Below are 6,913 nucleotides of genomic sequence, written 5' to 3'. Positions count from 1 at the left end.
TCCGAAGTACGCCGTTTGTTCCAGGTATGGGCACAGGTAGAACGTGACCGGCTTACTTACGCCTTTGTACCTCACAGGCAGCTCCAAGCGCCCGATGATGGATCGATCTTCGCCAGAAGCCGTACGGACTACCGAAAAATACGGTTGGACGGTAACTCCCAGCGCTTCCACGAGCTCTCGACAGCCTTTGCCCAGCACACTTACGCTGGCGCCTGTATCCAACAAGCCGGTGAGCTGCTTGCCCAAGGTCTCCACTTCAGCGAAGGGTCGAGGATCAGCGGAATCAATGCGCTTAACGGCCGCCACCACCTCTCGTCGTCTGGATCTCCTCATCCTGAAGCGCTCCCTTGCCTTCTGGACTCTCCGTGAGACCAGGCGCATGCCGCTCAGCTGATGCTCCGCAAAGATCCGGTTCCGTGCCTCCATATAACGGCGAAGCCTCTCATCCTCCGGTAGGTATCTTAATAAATACTTATTACTATTAAATGGACTATGTACTTTCTTTTCTTCTTCTTCTTTCTTCGGAACTACTTCGCGGGATTCCAACCTGGGCGAGTCCCTCCCGCTTTCGGACTGCCCAGCCGACCGTTTTCCGCGCAATCGGGACATTTCGGAGAAATAACGCCCGGCTTGCCGCACCGGAAACAAAATCTCCTCCACTCCGTGGCCTCGCAATCTTGGAATCCGTGCTCCGCAGCCCCGCAATTCCAGCAACCTGGCCTAAATGGATTTCGGACTCGCCCACGTAGCTCGTCCACCTCCAGGTGTCGCTGCTCGTCGACTTCGTCCTGTACGTGCGCCTCGCTGACCCGTACTTTGTTCTGCTGCAGGTAAGCAGCACGCCCTCGACGACCGAAGCTCCTTTCTACTTCGACGCACTCCTCCCGAAGTTCGTCCACCGTGAGTACGTCCATCGCGTAAACGTATCTAGCGATGCCATCCCTCAAGCCCTTTTTCACAACTTTCACCAACTGACGCTCTGGCATTGGTTTTTTTAGACGTGAGGCGAGTTGCTGCATCGAGTGGATGTAATCATCCGCACTCTCTCCCGGCTGTTGCTCCCGTTGTAGGAGCTCGTGCATCCTTTCGTGTTCCGTCTGGTGACCACGGAACCGATCCATCAGAGCCCTGCGCAGCTGGGCCCAAGTGTCCACTCTGGACTGGCGTACATGTACCCAGTACCACTCCCTCGCTCTGCCCGATAGGAGTACGTGGAAGTTGCGCAGAACTTCACTCCACGGACATTGATGCTGCCGCTGCAGGAACTCCAGACGGAACACGAAGTCGTCCACGGAATGGCCATCGTCCTCGCCGCTGAAAGAGAGGTTCCAGCGGTCCACTCTGATGTAGTGGTTCCCGTTGCCGGCTCCAGCGTTTGCGTACCACCGCGGCTCGTCCCGAAAATCCACCGTCCTTCGGTCCTCGCGCCACGGCCGTGCATGGCGATCACTCCTGCCTGTCGGATGGTACACGGGTTCCTGGCTCAGGCTGCTGTCGATCCCTGGAGAGTCATTTACCGGCAGTCGAGGTCGCTGCCTGGGTGGTAATTCCGGTGGTCTTCGGTAGCCTCCTCCTGACTCCTGCCGCTGCTGAACTTCCGCTGGACCATTTGCGCCGCCTTCCGGACACGACGGACTGGGCACCATTGACACTTGGCGACTCGCGCCCTCCTGGAGCGGCTGCGGTTTGCTCTCGGCTGGCCTCAGGACGTCGTTCAACAACTTCATCATGTCGATGAATCCGTTCCTGATTTCGTCCCGCAACGCCTGGCTCACTCCTACCTCCTGTGACGCGCGATAGGTTTGGGCAGCCTGTGCCAGAGCTGCGTTCATCGCCGACTCCGCCGCTGTATCCTGTCCCAGGCTTAGCTTTTGGGGACTCTTCTGCTCCGGACCCAGAAGTTGATCCTGCGCCTCGACGATCGCCTTAAAATCCAGGACCCTGGGCGACCGATGGTGCAGCAGGTCCGCCGGTTGATCCCTAACCCGATCCTCCGCACTACCGCCTACCGGCGTTCTGGGTAAACCCCCAGCCAGCGACATCCGCGGCAACCCAGCAGCACCCTCTACATCCGTGGACCAGACATCGTCCTTGTCGTCGCCAGGAGGACCCATCGACCTGAGCTGGTGGTCGTGCCTATCCATGACGTCCTTACCCTCGGACATACTTCCCAAGAGTTTTTAAATAAATACTTAATAACTAATAATATGATAAATAAATAAATAAATAAGACAACAAATAAATACAATAACAAATAATATAATAAATATCAAAATAAATACGAAAATATCTAATAGCCAAAATAAATAACAATAAACAAATCTTCCTCACTTTCCAACACCTTTCTAAATCTCCTATTTTTTTCTTATTATGTTTTGCTTCCTACTACTCTGTACTTGGGGAGATGGAACTGACCCTCGCCGGTGGGCTTCCGACCTAACTTTCTTGCGCTTTCTCCAAACTCCTATTTTCCCGTCACCGCCTAGCCGTTCGTCAACTGGACTAGCTATCACCCGTGGTGATAGCCGCCAGTTAAGGACATCGGCTGGTTTGGCTCCTGTTGGCTTTTCTTTCCCGCCCTCTTTTTCTATTTTAAGTCGAGGTAACCGTGCAGCGCGTAGGGTTACTACGGGTCACGATTACGCAATTAAGTTTACAACCGACATAAAATTAGAAATCCAGGACGGGGAGAAAAACCCAGGAACCCAACATCCTAACAAAAAAACATTTCAAATAAATAAATATCAAAATACAAGCTCTAAAACTACTCTGTCACAGAAATTATCACAGATTTTCTTCAGTGCATCCCGTGATGCAAACCTTGGTTTGCTCCAAGATGCCATCACCGGTTCACTGGTAAACCTGTGACCAGGAGCAAATCGTCGGCAATGTCCGCCGACCCGCCTCCCGTTCCACTTCCAACTTCCCTACACAGCTGACTTCCCCGTCACCACTCCCTAGCAATTGCAATCTATGTTGCAAGACATAGGTCGTGATGGCGGGGGCGTCAGGGTCATAAATGGGACGTCGTCGCCTCGACAATTTATTTGTTTAAATTGGGCGCCAATATGTTACGAACTGCTTTTTTCGGTGGCAGTGCCGCTAGCTCAGTCTTTTCTCAGGGCAGAGTACCCCTAATGCCACAGCTCGCAACATAAGTATCGATAACTTCACGGTCTCACATTACTAAACTATCGGTCATCACTAATGACAAAAACGTAAACAAACCAACAAAACTACAATTAATGACGGAAAAACGGATTACATTTGGTGGCTATCGGTGACCTAGCCAAGCGCTCCCACCCAACCATGGGTGCCCTCGAGGTGCTACAGGGCACCACCCATTCTCTGTCGGCAGGAGCCCCTTCCTCGCAACTACGGCGGTTCCATCTCCCTCACTGGGTAAGTTTACTCACACATTGTGGGTTTTACAAAGGTTTAATAAATATCGTAAGTACAATCGTTTATATACATGCTCCTCTTAACAGATCTATCCTTCCTCAGCCTTTAAGACCGAAACCTGGCCGCCGTCTTCAACATTTACGCGGTCAAAGCAGAGGATTTTGTTTTGCTGGAAAGGGTACAGGCGCCGCGGAAACTATGCTCTACCAGTCATGTATTGGTAGAGCTCGCAGGGAAACGCGGCCCTCAAAGTAACATACGCGATGCGCGTGTGTGTGGTCACCTAATCCTGAGGAGCTCCAAGGCAAAAGAAGGGACAGGCCAAAAAGGTACGTAACTGCACTGTAAACTATACCATTTAAAACTAATGCTCGCGACCTTTTTAGTTTTAGGCAAACAACGAGGACAAATAAGGCTCTCGGGACTAACTCCGGATAAATTCACAAACAGGGAAGTAGATATCAGTATATATATAATATAGGTACACATGTATTTAAATTTTCCTAAATTTCAGCCACTATTGGGCCGGGCCTGGAGGCAGTGATAGCCCGGGCGGAAGACTTCTCGCCGGAGGCCAGCAGTGATCCGGATCTCCACCCAGGAAAAAGACGCTCTCCGGTGAGTTGTGTAAGAGCAGTCCGAGATTCGGCTGCCAGACAAAATGGCGATCCTTCTCAGCGCCGCAATGCGACCGCTGGAAGTTCCCGAGAGGAGGATGACGCGGTACGCCGGAACGGACTCACCGGGAAATGTGGACGTCGTCGTCGACTGGGAAAGGCTCCTCTTGCTGGTCGCTGATACGGGTCGAACGGACACCGTTTGCTGGGCCGCCAAGTCGGGCTGGCAGGTATGTCGAAGTCGCGCAGATGTCAGCAGATCTCCAATAAATATTCCAGGGCCCTTTGTATTGGGACCCCGGCTGCTTATCAATTTTAAGCACAAAGACAACTTATACTCTCACTCCTAGCTGAATCTGCCTTGATTGTAGGACAGTATGGCCGCGACTATCACGATATCTGCTGATCATCGCCCCCGCCATATTACATGGCCTCTCTCAGCATTGGGTCATTGGATACATGGGCCATTTGAAGTAATCCCAGAGCGAACCGGGATTAATCTTCAAATGGCCAGATCGCCCGCCAGACTCATCCCGCTGCTGCAGCTATCGCCCTATCGACCTAACCTATCGATAACGTCGCTCCCACTCGACTCCAATTGCAACAACTTGCATAGCTCCCTCGCACTTCCCTCAGCTGAGTAACGGGTATCTGATAGTCAAGGCCTCTCTTGTCTTTTTGTCATACGATATTTACTGTTACTTTTTGTTATACGATACTTACGCGATGTTTTTTCCGTGCAACTCTTTTTTTCTGATATTCCTTGATATTCTAAAGTAAACTAATTGTTGTATACACCAAATTTAAGAATTGCAAGTCTTAAATTAACATTTAAATATGAATGTAGGATTGGCAGCCCTATTAATAACAGATCAGTTGTTCTGTTCCGTAACATTTTTCGGTAGTGCTAAAAAGCGTGAAAATTGCGCAAGAGTAGTAGCGATTGAGCATCAGCAGAGGAAGGTCGCGTGTGTCTCAGTAATACTTAATGCGTCAACTTAAGTATAAAAAACCGTATCAATGAAGTGTATTAATCAAAGAATAAACTATTAATAATCGTTAAATGTAATTACGGAAGCCAATGGAAGCCTTTCTCTACATGAATTATATTTATAACCTTGCAGAGGGTATTATCATTACAGTCAGAACTTTGCAACGCAGTGAAGGAGACGTTTCCGACCCCATAAAGAATATATATTCTTGATCAGCATCACTAGACGAGTCGATCTAGCCATGTCCGTCTGTCCGTCCGTTTCTAAGCAAACTAGTCTCTCAGTTTTAAAGCTATCGGGCTGAAACTTTCCCAAAAGTCTTACGTCTTTTGCAGCTAGTATATAAATAGGAACCAGCCGGATCGAACAACTACATCTAATAGCTCCAATAGGAATAATCGGAAAAAAAAATTATAAAACAAGGAAGAACGCTACAGTCGAGTACCTTGACTATCAGATACCCGTTACTCAGCTAAAGGGACCAAAGGGAAATGGAGATATGCAAGCAGAAAAGCGAGATTGAAATGCCCCACCTACCGGCGGTAGACAGATTTAAGCGTTATGGACGTTAGAGTGGGCGTGGAAAATGTTTTTTTGGATCAATCGACAGGTATTGACAAGACCAATACATTTCAGTTACAATTTTTGATCTAGCATAAAAATTGTGTGCGCCACAGGCTTGGGCGGTTTGTGGGCGTGGCAAACCTTTTGTTGGATCAATCGATAGGTATTGACAAGACTCATACATTTCAGTTAAAAATTTTTATCTAGCATAAAAATTGTGGACGCCACAGGTTTGGGCGGTTTGTGGTAAAAAGTCATAACGTTGCATTTAAGGCAGTTCAAATTTAAAAGGTTATACTCACACCATCCCTGAAAACAATCGATATCTGACTGTATGTTGAAACCCGACGCTATATCGTTATATGATAAACAAAGCTTAATGTATGCTGATGATATACATTAGTATACGAGAATGTTTTATGGTAGAGACAATATCGTTAATAAACAAAGTAAACAGCAAAGGACCCAAATGACTACCCTGAGGCACTCCAGATGTCACGTAGATCAATTTTGAAACAGCGTTCTTGAATATAACCCTCTGAGTCCTACCATTCAAATAACTTGAAATCCAAGTTAATAGCTTACATGGAAACCCAAGCTGATTTAATTTGAATAATAGAAGAGAGTGGTTGACAGAGTCAAAGGCCTACTAAAATCTGTATATATAACGTCAGTCTGCATTTTTTTCTTAAATCCATTAATTACAATAGATGAAAATTCAAGAAGGTTGGTGGTGGTCGATCCTCCCTTAACAAAACCATGTTGACACGGTGATATTAGCGAGGAACATAAATGTTGCAAATGAGAAGTAATAATACGTACTTTAGGAATTGCCGACAGTTTGGAAATACCTCTATAATTCTGGGCATCCGCCTTCGCACCCTTTTTGTGAAGTGGAATGATAAAAGAGTCCTTCCAGATAGTAGGAAAAACTGATAATGAAATATACAAATTAAAAAGTTTAAGATTCGGTTTACATATGGTTGACGCACAAAACTTAAGCACACACCCGGGGAGTCCATCTGGACCGGGAGAACAAGTTGGCGTTGTTGTTGCTTAGTCTCTTAAGAGAGAACTTTCCGTAATTTCAGGGGTAAAAATACAATTCGCCCTATTTAAGGGATTAGGGTAGTTAGAATTTGACCAAGCAGCCGAACTATAAGTAGTTTGAAAAAACTCGGCAAATAAATCAGCAATTTCAGAGTCCGTCGATGCCTCCATTGAGTTAAAACGTACCGATGAAGGCAATGCTGACGACTTACGCTTGGCATTAACAAACAAAACTTACATCGATTTAAATACATAGAATAAAATGACTATTGAGAACATTAAAGTCCG

General features: G+C 47.4%; 1 long non-coding RNA gene across 1 annotated transcript; it reads left to right on the top strand.

The window, feature by feature from the left end:
* The first annotated feature begins 2,759 nt into the window (after nt 1–2,759).
* LOC119554385 lies at nt 2,760–3,852 on the top strand. The gene is made up of 3 exons (XR_005219816.1): nt 2,760–3,402; nt 3,505–3,731; nt 3,789–3,852. It is a non-coding gene; the product is annotated as an uncharacterized LOC119554385 (long non-coding RNA).
* The last annotated feature ends 3,061 nt before the right edge of the window (nt 3,853–6,913 follow it).

This window comes from Drosophila subpulchrella, chromosome 3L (genome assembly GCF_014743375.2).
Source record: "Drosophila subpulchrella strain 33 F10 #4 breed RU33 chromosome 3L, RU_Dsub_v1.1 Primary Assembly, whole genome shotgun sequence".
Classification (NCBI taxonomy): Eukaryota; Metazoa; Arthropoda; class Insecta; order Diptera; family Drosophilidae; genus Drosophila; species Drosophila subpulchrella.
This window is presented reverse-complemented; position numbering and strand designations above follow the sequence as displayed.